Source organism: Lactuca serriola, chromosome 6, assembly GCF_051521515.1.
Source record: "Lactuca serriola cultivar US96UC23 chromosome 6, Lser_US96UC23_V15, whole genome shotgun sequence".
Classification (NCBI taxonomy): Eukaryota; Viridiplantae; Streptophyta; class Magnoliopsida; order Asterales; family Asteraceae; genus Lactuca; species Lactuca serriola.
The window spans coordinates 149,012,008-149,030,268 of NC_136413.1; the positions used below are offsets into that span (position 1 = coordinate 149,012,008).

The 18,261-nt window shown below is 42.4% G+C and overlaps 1 pseudogene across 1 annotated transcript in view; it reads right to left on the minus strand.

Annotated features, from left to right (window-relative positions):
• Positions 1–6,291: 6,291 nt before the first annotated feature.
• Positions 6,292–18,261, minus strand: part of LOC145060255 (cytochrome P450 87A3-like) — a 32,882-nt pseudogene continuing 20,912 nt past the window's right edge. Inside the window, exon 5 of the transcript XR_013686805.1 lies at positions 6,292–6,363. The product of XR_013686805.1 is annotated as a cytochrome P450 87A3-like (transcript). The remainder of the gene's footprint in view (positions 6,364–18,261) is intronic.

The window sequence follows — 18,261 nt, forward strand, 5'->3', positions numbered from 1 at the left end:
ATTTTTTATGGTCGTTGTCTCTAAATTGACTAGCCCGGATCTACGGGCGTTACAATGACCTTTATATATCTTTCCAATATAGACACCGGCCTCTCAATATAATTCAGGGGCTCATCGACCTGAATATCCTCCAAAGGGACCATTGCGTTACCATCCAACACACACTTCCATAATTGAGAGACATGGGAAATGTTATGGATCTTACTAAGCTCACTCGGCAAATCTAATTGGTAGGCCACCCTTCCTACCCTGACTATCAGACAGAACGATCCAATATATCGGGGAACCAATTTCCTCCTCTTCCTGAATCGTATCACACCCTTCCAGGGTGAAACCTTCAGTAATACCATATCGCCAACCTGAAATTACAACTCTGATCAGCGTTGGTCGACATAACTCTTCTGCTGACTCTGAGCTGTCTACAGCCTCTACCTGATCTGGTGAATGAGCTCCATGGCCTGAAGGACCACTTCGGTCCTTCCCATGATCTTGTGACCAATCCTTCCCTAACATACCATGGTACAATATCTCTGACCATACAATAGCTCAAAAGATGGGGAACCAATGTTGGAGTGATAATTGTTGTTGGAAGAGAACTCCGCAAGAGATAGGTAGTAATCCCATCTCTCACCAAAGTCTATGACACAATCCTGCAACATATCCTCAGGTTTCTAGATGTTCCGCTCACTCTAACCATCAGTTTGCGAATGATAAGCGATGTTGAAGTGAAGTCTCGTACCCAGTTTCTCATGGAACTTCTACCAAAACCAGGAAGTGAACCAAACATCTCGGTCAGATACAATGGAGACCGGAACCCCATGCCGAGCAATAATCTCCCGAACATACACATCGGCCAACTTTTCGGCCAAGTAACTCTCTTAGATGGCCAAAAAGTAGGCACTCTTGGTCAATCGATCCACAATTACCCATATAGCATCAAATCCCTTGTCAGTCTTCGACAACTTAGTAATAAAATGCATGGTGATCTGTTCTCACTTCCACATGAGAACCTCCAAAGGCTGCAGCTTGCCATGCGGCCTCTGATGCTTGGCCTTGACCATTCTGCAGGTCAAGCACCTCTCAATATACCAGGCTATCTCCCTCTTCATACACGGACACCAGTAACTCAATCTCAAATCCCGATACATCTTGGTGACTCCCGGGTGTATGAAAAAGCGATACTTATGAGCCTCCTCCAATACTATCTGCCTGATCCCACTAGAAACTGGAACATAAATCTGAACACACCGGTTCAACAACCCCTGAATATCGGTGAAAAACCTGTCGATTTCACCCCTGATCCTCTCATGTTTCCAGTTTTCCCTCCTAACTCCTTTTTGCTGAGCCTCTCTGATCAAATCCCAAAGTGGAGAATCAACGAATATTCTCATACACATATATCTAACTGAAGATCCATCCGACTTACAGCTCACGGCATCCGTTACCACATTTTCTTTACACGGATGGTAAAGGATCTCGCAGTCATAATGTCTCCAAATCTTGAGGGAAAACACCACTGCCCCCAACTACAAGTCATGAGTAGAATATCGCGCCTCATGCGGCTTCAGCTGCCAAAAATCATAAGCAATCACTTGTTCCCTCTGCATAAGGACCGCCCCCAAATTAGTGATGGATGCGTCATAGAACACCACGAAATCCTCGATACCCTCAGGAAGGGTCAACACTGGGGCCTCACATAACCTCTATCGCAGCATCTCAAAAGTAACCTGCTGCTCAGGGCCCTACCAAAAATCCACTCCCTTCCTCGTCAGACGAGTGAGGAGTACTACGATCTTGGAGAAGTCCTGCATAAATCTTCGATAGTATCCCACGAATCCCAAGAACCTCCTGATCTCTGAGGGAGATTTTGGAACCTCCCACTGCATCACGACCTCGATCTTGGCCGGATCGACTAAAATCCCGTCTTGGTTAACGAGATGTCCCATGAATTGGACCTTTCATAACCAATACTCATACTTCGAGAACTTGGCATACATCCGTTCGTACCTTAATACTCCCAAAAGCTCTCGAATGTGCTCCTCGTGCTGCTTACTGGTCTTGGAATACACTAATATATCATCAATGAACACAATAACAGATCGGTCAGGCATCGGCCTGCACACACGATTCATGAAATCCATAAAGACTGCAGACGCATTGGTGAGCCCAAATGGCATCACCACGAACTCGTAAAGGAGTCCAGAACACGATCTTCTCCATGTCCTCCTTTCTCACTCTCACCTGATGCACCAAGATGCACCATGTATCTGATCAAAGAGGTCATCAATCCACGGAAAGGGATAATTGTTCTTCACCGTCAACTTGCTCAACTCCTGGTAATCAATGCACATACGGTGTGAATTGTCCTTTTTCTTGACGAACAGTATCGGTGCTCCCAACGGTGAACTGCTCGGTCTGATGAACTGCTAGCCTAATAGCTCCTAAAGTTGAGAGGACAACTCCTGCATCTCGGGCGGTGCCAAGTGGTATGACGCCTTGGCAATCGGAGTCGCACCTGGCACTAGATCAATCCTGAACTGAACCTACCTCTCGGGAGACACACCGGGTAAATCCTCTAGGAATACATCGGTAAACTCCCTAAAAACTTGCACATCTAAAACTGAGACTTGCTCCCCTACCCGAGTATCAACCACATAAGCAATATAAACCGCACACCCATGCTGGATATGATGTCGAGCCCTGGCTACCGAAAAAAAACCTAAACCAAACCTGGTACCCTCTTTATAGATAACCAGTTCTCCCTCACTTGGGGTTCAAAATGCTACTCGCAGGCCCTCGTAGTCTATCATAGTACCAAACCTGCTCAGCCAATCCATACCTACTATCACACATACATACCCCATGGGGATAAGGATCAAATCTATCCGATAAGGCACCTCGAAGATCTCCAATACAAGGCTGTGATACATTCTGGATGCAGAAACCTCGTGTTCGTTGGCGATAGAAACCCACAACGGACAATCTAACTCCCCAATAGGCATATCAAACTCCCCACTGAACAATTGGGATACAAAAGACTGACACGCACCCGAGTAAAAAAGCACAAGATCAGGAAAAGAGTTCACTAGGAAGGTACCTAACAAAATCATAAACATAAGCATACCATAAAATAATCGATAGAACAATTATAGAAAAATACCTGTCACATCGTCTGGTGCCACCCTAGCCTCCTCCGTCGTGAGCTGAAAAGCGCGACCTCGGTCCCTAAGGGGCTCCGCCCTACCCTGGCTCCCATCATTGATCCTCAGAGTAGCTTGCGTTGGAGTCTGCTTCGATCTAGCAGCAAGCAAGGGATAGTTGGCCTTCACATGGCCAACCTGATCGTAGTTATAACAAATCCTGGTGCTGGGTATTAAAGCCTGCTGACGGTAGTCCGTACAATGTGGCCCTGCCTGCCACATTTGTGGCATCCAGAAGAAGATCGGCAAGAACAATCATGAACCTTGCCGCACTTCCCATAAGTGTGGCCTAACTGACTTCCAGATCTAACATCAGTGGCCTTGAACCGCTTTGTCGCAGGCTACGACTACGCTGGGGCCTGCCTCTGGTCCCTCGTCTAGAGCTCCATCTTGATCTCCCCCGCCTGGCGGCCTCTTGCAAATCCGCCAGTGAACCATAGTGTTTTGTAGAAACTAAATGACAGATGTCCGTCTTGAGCATGCTCAAGTACTGGTCATTTGAGCTTGCTCATAAGCAGTAAACTCAGGGCAAAACATAGCTTTCTCTGTAAACATCTTGGTGATCTACGTCACTGACTCGATCCCCTGTCTCAGATCCAAGTAAGTACCGAGCCACCTCTCCCACTCTACCAATGGAACATATTTCAAGGGGAACATCTCAGAGAACTGCTCCCATGATACTACAAGTCGTTGCTCTAGAGTGTATGAACTTGTAACACGCCTCCACCAATCCTTCGATGCAGACCGAATAAGGTTAATAGCACACTTGACCCTCTGGTCATTTGGTGTAACGCCTGTGCTTCTGGGCTTGTCATTAATAGCAATGTAATAGTCTAGGTTAACCTTTGTAACCCATTTTGAAATAATAAGAATGTATTCTTTGAATATAATGTGTTTTATGCTTAATTGCTTAATTGTGTGGCTTAAATGAATTAAGAATAAAATAAGTGTCAAAATTTAAGTGTGAGATAAGCCCGATATCTTTTCATGAAGATGTAGTGGTCGAATCAAGGATTCCGGAGATATAAAGAATGCTGAAATCCGAGTTATAACGAAGAAGTTATGATCTGTCGAAGTTTCGCGATAAAACCGGCAACGCTGAATGATGTTAAAAGTGAAATTTACGTTAGATCGATATTTAGCCTTACTGATCTAAATGAAAGTCGTAGAGTTCGTTAAACCAAGAGTGTGCATAAAAAGAACGCCCAAATCTTACTTCGTATGAGGAAGTTATCATTTTTCTAAGTTTCGACTTAACAGTATGCAGCCCGAATACTCGATTTAAGATCGAGCGGTTTTTAGCCAAAACAATCTAAACGAGAATCGAAGATCTCGTTAATTGTAGTGAAACGATAAAAAGATAGGCGAAAACGGACGTCGGATGAAGAAGTTATGATTTTATAACGGAGTTTTCCTGTCCCGACCTACTAAAAATAAATAATAAAAATAAGTTCAAAATTTGCCAACGGAGTCTAAACAAAAGTTGTAGAGCGTAGTCTCACCTACGTGGGGATATAAAGAACGTCGAAAACAGAGTTTTTATGAGGAAGATATGAATTTTTGAAGTTTATTAAATATTTTCGATATTTAATTTAAATATAAAATAACCGATATTGTCCAGGGGGAGTCAGCGATCCTATCCTCATTACGCCCAACATAATATCATATTACGCCCAACGTAAATTGAAGTTTCAGCCCCCTATAAAAGGATGTCGAGGGCAGCCGAGTTCTTTGCTCATTTCTTCCCTTTCTCTCGCGTTTTTGAATCGTTTTTTGTGCAAGAATTATCCCGAAGCCTCGGTATCATTCCCGAGCCCCGAAGCCCCGAAGATCCTGAGAAGTAAGATTCCCGAGTCAAAGCTCTGCCCATGAGGAGCTCGGTTTTTGTGAAGATCTTCCAGATCTACCCAAGAATACTACGTCTACAAGTCGTAGTGTTGTCCGATCATCTTCTGACCAAGTGAGTGTGTAGTTACTTTCTTCTAACGCATAATTATGAAGTATTTTATATAAAATACGTGTTATGTGTATATTTTGTTGTTATAAGTGTGAATGTATATTCACTTTCTTCTATCTCATAGATCTGATTTATTCTCTAAGAAATACGTGTTATGTGTGTGTGCCTCATCTGTTATATGGAATATGTATTGATTGAACATGCTATACTGGGTTTAAACTATGTATAAAAATATATATTTTTATCTACTATTATGTTGGGTAGAACATGGGTAGATAGTTGATGTGTGATAAACAAATGAGAGGTCTCGATGTTGTTGATGTTGACCTAGTCATCTAGCGGAGTATGGATGACGACCACAGACTCTTTCTAGACAGTCCAGTGGAACGCTAGCTGGTTCATAACCTGTAGGTGTTGTGAATGATGTGTTCACCGGTGTACTCTATCCCCCTCATGGTTGCCTTTAGGATATCTATTGTTGAGGAAACCCCTTAGCAGTAATGTCCGTCCCGATGAAAATCCTAGATTAGGTCCCTTAAGATAGATGTTGTTTTAGGGACATAAAGTGAGGATAACGGGAATGGGTAATCGGGTTATTGTTGGTTGGTGAACTTAAATATAATTATTTATTGTGGGTTGAAAATCCTATATGCTAACAACGCTCCTAAGCCTGACCCACTTAGTTTTATTTGTATTACAGGAAGTGGCGCAAGGGCATAAGATGGATGAATCATCGAGTTGTTTTGTTTACAAGTCTGTATATGTATATATTTGTTGAATGACTTGTAATGTTATCGTTTATGCTTTATGATATGTATCGGAACATGACATCCCGAGTTTTGATTATATAATGAACATGCATCTCTTGATGAAATGCTTTGATAAATATTATTTTATCATATTTTGTTTTGGGAACAAATTCCGCAACTCTTTTAAATCAAAAGGATTTACTCTGAAATTATTTTAAAAAACATAAATGAAATCGGTCTTTTCTGGCCGTGATTTTGGGGATGTCACATTTGGGCAGGAGCAAATAAAGAAACATCCCTCAACATCCGACAACCACCTCATGGCGATGATCGGATCATGCACCCCGTTACACACCGAGGGCTTCATATTGTCGAAGTCCCGGTACTAGAAGGCTCTCACAGCGCCAATCCATGTCGTAACGATGGTTGTGGTGGATGCAATAGCAGTAGTGTAACACTGTAAATTTCAAAACAATTTTTCGCATTTTATAAAAACATAATTCATTTAATATTCATAAAAACATCAATGTTTGAAACTCAATCCATGTCCTATAAAAATCCCAAGATCTCATAACATAAAAATCCCGTGTGTGTGTACTGATCAAGCAGGCGCCTTCCCACGGTCATCACTAGTACCTGAAACAAATAACACCAAACACTAGAAGCACAAAGCTTAGTAAGTTCCCCAAAATACCACACATAACACATATTAGCCACTCGAGGCTATAACTCTGTGGATCCGTGGACCCTACTCTGTGAACCCTCTGGTTCTATCTCTGTGAACCTTCCGGTTCCAACTCTATAAACATGCACAACATAAATCACATAGAAATAATGCAGTACAACACATAACATACATATAGCATACAAATAATCTGTCACATAACTCCGATTACCTACTCAAGGTAAAGTATAGTGAGAAGACTCACCTAACGTATCTCGATAACTCGCAAATCCCGGAAATCACTCGCGCTCGATACCCCGAGCTATAATCCTCCTATAATACAATATATCTCTAATTAACACTTTGACAACTAAGGTTGACTAACCCTATCAAGTCAACACTGGTCAATGGTCAACGGTCAACTTTGACCGGACTCGGCGAGTGCACTAGAGCGACTCGGCGAGTCTAAACGTGTTCACTGACTCCTTCGGATCCTTTCTTGACACGTCGAGTACTTCCCTAACTCGACGAGTTCCACCTGGCATCAATCGCGGGGCCACCACGACTCAACTCGCCGAGTCTCAAGAACAACTCGGCGAGTTCCGACTTGACTCAGCCCCCTATTGACTCTCCCTGACGCACTGGGTCATCCCCCAACCCGACGAGTCTACTCGTTGAACAATTTATGTGAAACCCCAACCCTACTCGCCGAGTCTCAAGAACAACTCGGCGAGTTCATGCCATGCACAAACTCTATTGACCTTCTGAGGTCAGATCTGCTTCCCCAACCCATAGATCTGGCCTTCCCAAGCATGAATGTCACGTAAAGTTCTAAACTTGATGCTTGTATAACCCCCACAAGGAATCAAAAGGAGATTTGGTCCCAAAAATGACAATCTAGGTCCAATAACTCCATAATAACCCAAAAAGCTCCAAGGGTTAGGGTCTCTGGACCTCTTTGAGTCCAGATCCAAGGCACAAACTCGAAGAGGTACCATTTGCTTCACATAATCACTCTCAAAAGGGGTTTGAAAACACTAACTCTAAAGATCAACCCTAAAACCGAAGGAGGTTCGAACTATTACCTCAAAATGAAGCCTCTAGACTCTGGATCTGCTGGAATATCATCTCCTCCTTGCTCTTGCCACCTTCTTCTTGCTAAACAAGGAATACAAAGGCCCAAAAGTGACTTCGTCTCTCCCAAAACGATTTTAGCTCTCTTAGGGTTCTCTCAAGGGACTTGTAGCCGCAATGGGAGGCTATAAGTGCCCTTAAATAGGCTCCAAACCTGGGGAATTAGGGTTTCGTTAAACAGCGTGGACTCGCCGAGTCCACTTTTGGAGTCGCCGAGTCCAAACGCGAACCCATGCCCATAGCCGCGATCATACTCGGCGAGTTTGGGCTCCAACTCGCCGAGTCTCCTCACAAATTACCAAAAATATAAGAATGAATAATACCTGGGGAATCCGGGCTGTTACAATTCTCCCCCACTAGAACTAGACTTCGCCCTCGAAGTCTCGCTCTGCAAATAACTCCGGATGCTGCTCACGCATCTCACGCTTCGGCTCCCAAGTCATCTCGGACCCCTTCCGATGCTGCCACTGAAACAAAGCCAAGGGTACCTCCTTGTTCCTCAGAAACTTGATTTTCCGATCTCTGATTGCCACTGGTCTCTCAGCATAATTCATGCTCGCATCCACCTGAATATCCTCTAATGGAACCACTGCCGACTCATCGGCTATACACTTCTGCAATTGCGACACGTGGAAAGTGTCGTGAATATGTCCCAACTCTGCTGGCAATTCCAAACGATAGGCTACCCTGCCTACCCTCGCGACCACCCGGAATGGACCAATATGTCGGGTCCCCAACTTGCCCCTCTTCCTGAATCGAATCACTCCTTTCCAAGGAGAGACCTTCAGGAGCACAAAGTCGCCGACCAGAAACTCAAGCTCGGACCGGCGTCTGTCCGCATAACTCTTCTGACGACTCTGAGCGGTCAACAACCTCTGTCTGACCTGCCGGATCTGCTCTGTCGTCTGAAGCACGATCTTTGTACTGCCCATCACACGCTGACCAACCTCTCCCCAGCAAATGGGGGTCCGACACCTCCTCCCATACAACAGCTCAAAGGGCGGCATACCAATGCTCGAATGATGGCTGTTGTTGTAGGAAAACTCTGCTAAGGGCAAGTATGTATCCCAACTCCCCCCGAAATTCAACACACATGCCCGAAGCATGTCTTCAAGCGTCTGAATCGTCCGCTCACTATGTCCGTCTGTCTGGGGGTGATATGCGGTACTAAAATGCAGCCTAGTACCCAACTCCTCATGAAACTTCTTCCAGAATCTGGAAGTGAAACGTACATCCCAGTCTGAAACAATCGAGATCGTCACCCCATGCAGAGATACCACTTCCCTCACGTACATCTCTGCTAACTTCTCTGCGGAGGAGCTCTCACTAATATCAAGGAAGTGGGCACTCTTCATCAACCTGTCCACAATCACCCAAATTGCATCGACTCCCCTAGCAGTCCTTGGCAATTTGGTGATAAAATCCATGGTGATCTGTTCCCACTTTCATTCAGGAACCACCAATGGCTGCAACTTACCATGCGGTCTCTGGTGCTCGGCCTTAACCCTACGGCAGGTTAAGCACCTCTCAACAAACCACGCAACATCCCTCTTCATACAGGGCCACCAATACTCCCTCCTCAGGTCCAAATACATCTTAGTGGCCCCAGGATGGATCGAGAATTTCGACCAATGAGGCTCTTCCATCAAAATGGTACGCGCCCCTCCCACAAACGGTACCCATATACGCCCCTGAAAAGTCATAAGTGATGGGTTTTGAGCATTCTAACACTTCCTAAGTGTACATGCAACCCTAATAAACCTTGGATCTATGTTTGTCTAAGATACATGCAAATAATTATTTTTCCAAGGTTCATATCCTAACTAGCATGGAATGGGGAACTTGAATCAAATAAAGCTAGTAGAAACACTTACCTTGTAGTTGTAGTTGATTCCTTGGAGTTTTAGAGCCTAGCACCAATAGTGTGGATGCCTCAAATGGAAATCACAAATCACCAAAAACTTGGAACTTTGAGAGAATAGTCACTACTATCTTGAAATCGGCCCTCACCTCAACAAGTGTCAACTAGTGTGATTTCAAGAACCAAAGCCTCCTTTATATAGTGTGATGGATTAGGCTTACATCCATGTAAGCCCTAATACCCATGACTCTTCATTTCCATGAGATCCATGGGTTAAAGCTCCATGGAGTATCCATGGACTTTCCCATACAAGCCTAGCCCATTCCAAATAAGCATTAGCCCACACTATATAAACATAGAATCCCATATTTAATTAGTAATATCTTTGATCTATAAATTAATCCTAGATTAATTATAGATCAATACTAATTAAATAATATGATCTTATATTAATATATTAGAACTTATAATATATTAATAAATCATAACCTGTATTATTCTCAAATATTATCCATAAATTGTTCGGGTGGAGTGCAACCCAAATGGACCATGCCGGGTCGGATCAAGTACATACCAAATATAGTTATGGACTTAGACACTATATCCAACAGTCTCCCACTTGGATAAGTCTAATAACTATAGTTACAAGTATGACTTCAGGAACCGATCAGCAATCGTAGCTCTTTAAACTCTATTGAACTAGAATGCCACATTTAGATAAGTGATCATATAATCCTCTATTCTAGATATCAGCCGGACAAATACATGGAACAATGTCTTACTTATTGTCCAACAGTTTGTTTCCCGATTTCCGATTTGTTTGACAAAGAACGTAATTGAACACATCAACTTAGTTCTGACCGGGCCCGGTACATAGGTCAAAACACAATCATCGAGGGGCCCAGATATCAGCTTCTAATCCAAGAAGGAACAGATAAACTTCGACTCATGTGTGTGTTCTACCACTCATTGAATTATACACAAAGGCACGTTTTATAACATCGAGTTACCAATGCGTTTTCGTACAATCAATGCATAATCAACTTGTAAGTAACAAATCATATCTCTAGGTTTGAAGACTTATATGATATTACCGTCTCACGATCACTCGAGATAAAATTCCATGAAGTGATTCCAGTGAGCGTGGGTTGAGTCCAATGCTCAGAACTTATGAGCACTCATGATTGTTGTAGCCATGTCCAACTCCTTAGACCTCTCCAACCAATCATGACAGTCTTGATTCATACCTACTTCCGACATACGACCGACTGTGGAGGTTTGAATAATATGATCTACCAAACATAATTATTCTGGAAGTCAAAACATGCAAAAGAAATATAGTAAACGATTGACAAGAGATAGCAACACTTTACTCATAAATAAAACACTTTTTATTCATCATCTAATGTCAATTACACTTTACAAATTTCATAATTTATCTAACTACTAAAACTCATATCATCCTTCAGCCCTATGCTCCGAGCATGTTGGAGATGCTTAACCCTACTCAGTCCCTTCATGAGGGGATCTGCTGGGTTCTCATCCGATGATACCCTCTTAGCCACGAGAATTCCTTCTTCTATTCGATGTCTGATGAAGTGATATTTTCTGTCAATGTGTCTGGATCTCCCATGATCTCTTGGTTCCTTGGCTAAGGCAACCGCACTATTGCTGTCACAGAAAATCTCCATTGGCTCTTTTATAGCTGGTACAACTCCAAGGTCTCCGATGAAGTTCTTTAGCCATATAGCCTCCTTTGCTGCCTCGCTTGCTGCTATATACTCTGATTCACAAGTGGAATCAGTCACTGTCTCCTGCTTGGAACTCTTCCAAGTGATTGCTCCTCCGTTTAAGGTAAAGACCCAGCCTGACTGAGAGCGGAAATTATCCCTATCAGTCTGGAAGCTAGCATCACTATACCCTACAACTCTCAAGTCGTCACTCCCACCAAAGGTAAGGACCCAGTCCTTAGTCCTTCGTAGGTACTTGAGGATATTCTTTACCGCAGTCCAGTGTTCCTTGCCAGGGTTCCCCTGATACCTACTAACCATGCTCAAAGCAAAGGCTACATCAAGTCGAGTACACGTCATAGCATACATGATCGATCCTACAGCTGAAGCATAAGGAAGTCGACTTATTTATGCTATCTCAGCCTCAGTACTAGGGCTTTGTGTCTTACTCAATCTGGCGTTACTCTGAATGGGTAACTCACCTTTCTTGGAATTATGCATGTTGAATCTTTTCAACACTTTGTCCAAGTAGGTACTTTGACTAAGTCCAATTAGTCTTTTACTCCGGTCTCTCAAAATCCTTATCCCTAGAATATAGGCAGCTTCTCCTAGGTCCTTCATAGAGAAACACTTCCCAAGCCAGGACTTAACTTCCTGCAAAGTTGGGATGTCATTTCCTATGAGTAGTATGTCATCCACATACAATACCAAGAAGCTGACTATACTCCCACTAGCCTTGACATTAACACAAGATTCATCTTCACTCCTAGAAAAGCCAAATTCCCTGACCTTTTCATCAAAGCAAAGATTCCATCTGCGAGGTGCTTGCTTCAATCCATAAATGGATTTCTCAAGCTTACACACTCTATTAGGGTACTCGTTGCTGACAAAACCCTCTGGCTGACTCATGTAAACATCTTTAGCCAACTTTCCATTAAGGAAAGCGGTTTTGACATCCATTTGCCATATTTCATAGTCATGAAAAGCAGCTATGGCTAACAGAACCCGAATAGACTTAATCTTGGCTACTGGAGAAAAGGTCTCATCATAGTCCACTCCAGGAATTTGAGAGAAGCCCTTTGCAACCAGTCTAGCCTTATAAGTGTGTACTTTACCATCCATGTCGGTCTTCTTCTTGAAGACCCATTTGCACCCTACAGTCTTACGACCTGGTACATTCTCAACCAAGTTCCAAACTTGATTGTCATACATGGATTGTATCTCGCTATCCATAGCCTCTTTCCATTTCGCAGACTCGGGGCCTGCCATGGCTTCCGCGTAACTGTTAGGTTCATCCAGACCTACTAGTGTCTCATCACTAATAAGTGTCTCACCTTCCGCAGTAATATGAAAACCATAGTAGTGCTCAGGTGCATTCCTAACTCTCGTGGAACGTCTCAGAGGTACAGAATCGTCAATTGGCTCAACAGGAGTTTCCTCCTCAAGTTGAGGGCTAGGGTTTGAAGTTCCTTCACCACTTGACTCTTGAAGTTCTTCAAGGTCAATTTGCCTCCCACTGTCTCCTTGGCTTATAAATTCTCTCTCACGAAAGACTCCTCTTCTTGCTACAAAGACCACATTACCACTAGGTCTGTAAAAGAGGTAACCAAAGGATCTTTGTGGGTAGCCGATGAAAATACACCTCTTGCTTCGGGGTTCTAGCTTATCATGAGACTCGCGCCTCACAAAAGCTTCGCAACCCCAAATCTTGATGTGGTCTAGTTTGGGTACTTTACCAGTCTACATTTCATGAGGAGTTTTGGCAACTTTCTTTGTAGGGACTAGATTAAGGATATGGGCGGCAGTCTCTAAGGCATACCCCCAAAATGAGATTGGTAGAGAAGCTCGACTCATCATGGAACAAACCATATCCAACAAGTTTCGATTACGCCTCTCAGCTACACCATTCAACTGTGGTGTCCTGGGAGGTGTCAATTGTGAGACTATCCCACATTCCCTTAGATAGTCGAGGAACTCTGAACTAAGATACTCACCACCACGATCGGATCGAAGCATCTTAATGTTCCTGCCCAATTGATTCTCGACTTCCTGTTTAAATTCCTTAAACCTTTCGAAAGTCTCTGACTTATGCTTGATTAAATAGACATATCCATATCTACTGTAATCATCAGTAAAAAGTCAAATAATAACGATTAGCATCCCTTGTGGCATGTTTGAATGGTCCACACACATCCGTGTGTACTAGGTCCAACAAACCTTCACCCCTCTCACAAGAACCTGTGAAGGGTGACTTTGTCATTTTTCCAAGTAAGCACGATTCGCAACTATCATCTGACTTTAGGTCAAATGATTCCAAGACTCCATCCTTTTGGGGTTGGCCTATGCGCTTCTTGCTTATATGTCCAAGTCGACAATGCCATAATGATGCTTTATCCAAGTTATTATTATTAATATAATCAATACACATCACATTATTTCCTAAGTTATCAACCACAGATACTGTTTCATACACGCCATCACAAGGTAATGCTTTAAAATAAAGAACATTATTAAAGAAAGCATCAATAGAACCGACTTGATTATTAAATGAAAAGGTAAAACCTTGTTTATACAATGCATGAAAGGAAATAATATTTGTTGCCATTTCTGGCGAATAACAACACTTATTCAAATCTAAACTAAACCCACTACTTAGCGACAAAGTATAAACTCCAATCTTGGTGACAGGTGTAACTTTCCTATTCCCCATGATTAAGTTTATTCTTCCTTGCTCCACATTCTCACTTCTTCTTAGTCCCTGCAAGTCACACCAAATATGAATACCACCACCGGTATCAAGGACCCAAGATTTAGAATGGGGTGAGTTATTAGAAATGATAGTGTAAATACCTGCATGGTTGGGTTTAACTTTCCCATCCTTTACATCTTGCTGGTACTTTGGGCAATTCCGCTTCCAATGTGCCTTTTCATGGCAATAGAAGCATTCAGCCTCTTTTGGGTCAGAAGAAGGAGTGATGAAACCTTTCTTGGTTCCACTTGAAGAAGAGCCATCAAGGGTCCTAACCTTGGTACCCTTCGAAGAACTCTTTCTCTTCTTCCCTCGTCCTTTCCCGATTGCCAAGACAGGGGCGGAGTTGGTAGGAGTAGGAGTAGTAACAATCGCCTTACCCTTAAGACCACTTTCTGCGGTCTTTAAGAGTCCTTGAAGTTTTCTGAGAGTGACCTATTCCTTGTTCATGTGGTATGTCATGCGGAATTGATCATAACATGAAGGAAAGGAGTGCAAAATGATATCTATTGCTAGCTCCTCGGGGAAGTTCACATTGAGCTTCAACAAATGGTCCACAAATCTTTGCATTTTCTGCATGTGGCCCGTGATGGGTTCACCATCCTTCATGCGAGTTGTTATCATGGAGGAGATGATTTCATACCTCTCTTGACGAGCACCTTGATGGTATCTTTCCATCAAGTCTTGGTGCATCTCATAGGGTAGAAATCTTCATAGGATTTTTGGAGATCCGCGGTCATTGTGGCCATCATGATGCATGCCACTTTGGTGGCATCTCTTTCATGTGCCCTAAACTCAGCGATCTCTTGAGGAGTAGAAACTGACTCATCAATCTCCTTAAGTTCCTTATCAAGGACATATTCCTTGTCCTCGTAGTGAGTAATCATTCTGATGTTTCTGATCCATTCATTAAACTTGGATCCATCAAAAGTGACTTTCCCACATAAGTTCATAAAGGTAAAGGAGCCATTGGGAGTAGAGCCAGAAGCAGTAGTGTTTGCAGACATCTGAAAAGAAGAAAGAAGGTTTTAGTTTAGATATAGAGATAGTCCTTAATAAAACACCCAAATGTAGTATTAAGGCTAGGATCCAATCACAATATATTATACTTAGAAGAGGTATGCCGTAATCTAAGTAATAACATATTTGAAAGGTAGGTGAATGACGATTCACCAATTTCCACCAAAGTCGAAATATTAAAATATTAAATTTGGTTCTAAGAAACTCCTAGATTCTTTTGAGATTCAATGAACTTTTCAAAGGCATGTTTCAATCTCGAGTGTGCCCTCCAAGTTTTGTGACTGGGATGCCGAGTATCACAAAACGAGGTGTGAAGTAACCATGCAAATTACTTGGTACCCTTAATAAATTACCCCTCAATCGATGTGCCGGTTAACCACACACGCTCCATCGATACTATGATAAATATTAAGTCACCCTTTACCTACCTTGTTAAGTCCAAATTAGTGTGCCACTTAACCACACACGCTCCACTAACGACTTAGACAAAGTGTAAAGTGTAATTTCATGGATTAGCACCTTATTCACATTTTTCCTAAAGTAACTAAGATTGGGAATTTAATAAAACATTTAGTTACTTGTAATATTCATCATACTTTTAATGAGAATTTATAAGTCCTTGTCTTACCCGTTCAGCTAATGACCCTCCACCAGTCAAGCAAGCGGTGGGTGAGAGTGGACACCCATTAAGTTTCCATTTTATAGGCAACAACCTTATACCCACCTTATAGACCGGCTTCGTGAATGAGGCGTACTAGCGATAAGACGACTTTGTTCTTATACATACATATATATATATATATATATATATATATATATATATATAATTATTAAATCATAATAATATAAGTATAAGGGTTGAATTTTAACTTTTAAAATTCTAAGGGTTGGAACTAAAGTTTTTAGCATGACTTTACTTGTTCCAAAACTTGAGGGCAAGTTTTGTAAACTTTCAAAACTTTTTCACTTCTTGTAACTTATGAGTTTAATAGAGTAATAAAATGAAGACTCTTCATTTTTCTAACTCTTGTGTTCTTTAAAGGATTTTTTAATTCAAGTGACTTTTGGTTTTCCATAACTTGAGGACAAGTTATGGACTCCATTAAAACACATAATGATCAAGAATTAATCTACCACATAGGTTACAAATAATTCCTATGATCATCTAAACATCATAAGATCAAGAACATGAATATGAACACTTTCATGAATAAAAAATTACACTTAAAACTTTGTAATTTTGATAACTAGTTGTTGTCAATGGATTAGTAAGGACATTACACCATCTAAAACAAGTTTTCAAGTACCGAAACAGTTTAGGGTAATGTTTCTAGTCCATTTCCAGCAACTAAAGTCGAAAATCTGCACTCTGTGGCTCCTACTCGCCGAGTGCATGAACCTACTCGGCGAGTAGGTTGAAGATACATGTAAACTCGGCGAGTCCCCCCATGGACTCGGCGAGTTCATCAGGGAGACAACAAGTTTTTCGACCTTTTCAACTATTTTGCATCAAGTATCAAACAAACAAGCCTAGTCTCTGATACCACTGATGGGTTTTGAGCATTCTAACACTTCCTAAGTGTACATGCAACCCTAATAAACCTTGGATCTATGTTTGTCTAAGATACATGCAAATACTTATTTTTCCAAGGTTCATATCCTAACTAGCATGGCATGGGGAACTTGAATCAAATAAAGCTAGTAGAAACACTTACCTTGTAGTTGTAGTTGATTCCTTGGAGTTTTAGAGCCTAGCACCAATAGTGTGGATGCCTCAAATGGAAATCACAAATCACCACAAACTTGGAACTTTGAGAGAATAGTCACTACTATCTTGAAATCGGCCCTCACCTCAACAAGTGTCAACTAGTGTGATTTCAAGAACCAAAGCCTCCTTTATATAGTGTGATGGATTAGGGTTACATCCATGTAAACCCTAATACCCATGTCTCTTCATTTCCATGAGATCCATGGGTTAAAGCTCCATGGAGTATCCATGGACTTTCCCATACAAGCCTAGCCCATTCCAAATAAGCATTAGCCCACACTATATAAACATAGAAGCCCATATTTAATTAATAATATCTTTGATCTCTAAATTAATCCTAGATTAATTATAGATCAATACTAATTAAATAATATGATCTTATATTAATATATTAGAACTTATAATATATTAATAAATCATAACCTGTACAATTCTCAAATATTATCCATAAATTGTTCGGGTGAAGTGCAACCCAAATGGACCATGCCGGGTCGGGTCAAGTACATACCAAATATAGTTATGGACTTAGACACTATATTCAACAATAAGCCCCCGACCATCGGTAACGAACTCCGATACCAACCCAACAACTCGCTCTCTCTTCTGGTTCTTCGATCTCACGGCCTCAGCCTGTGCTCCACGAATGGTGTCCAACACCGGAGCCATCACGGTCAATCGCAAACATACACCTCGCAATGGGGCGCTCTCCGCCCTGCAACTCAGAGCGTCGGCTACCACATTACCCTTGCCCGGATGGTACAGAATCTCACAATCGTAATCCTTGACCACATCCAACCACCTCCTCTGCCGCATATTTAGGTTGGGCTGATCCGTCAAATACTTCAGGATCTTATGGTCCGTGTATATCGTACACCGAACTCCATACAGATAGTAACGCCAAATCTTGAGGGCGAACACCACTGCCCCCAACTCTAGATCATGGGTGGGATACCTCGTCTCATGAGGTTTCAGCTGCCTCGATGCGTATGCTATCACGTGCCCTCTTTGCATCAGCACCACTCCCAACCCCAAGATCGATGCATCACAGTATACCACAAAGTCCTCCATCCCCTCCGGGAGGGCTAACACCGGGGCTTCGCATAACCTTTGGCGAAGTGTCTCAAAGGAGGCCTGCTGCTCGGGGCCCTATGAAAAAGCGACACCCTTCCGGGTCAACCTGGTGAGTGGCACTGCGATCTTAGAGAAATGCTTAATAAATCTCCGATAATAACCTGCCAACCCTAGGAAACTCCTGATCTCGAAGGGTGACCTCAGCACCTCCCAACTCATCACCACCTCAACTTTGGCCGGGTCGACCAATATCCCTTTCTGGTTAACGAGATGACCCAGGAACTCGACCTCTCGCAACCAGAAATCACACTTGGAGAATTTGGCATAAAGCCTTTCCGATCTCAGAACTCCGAGGATC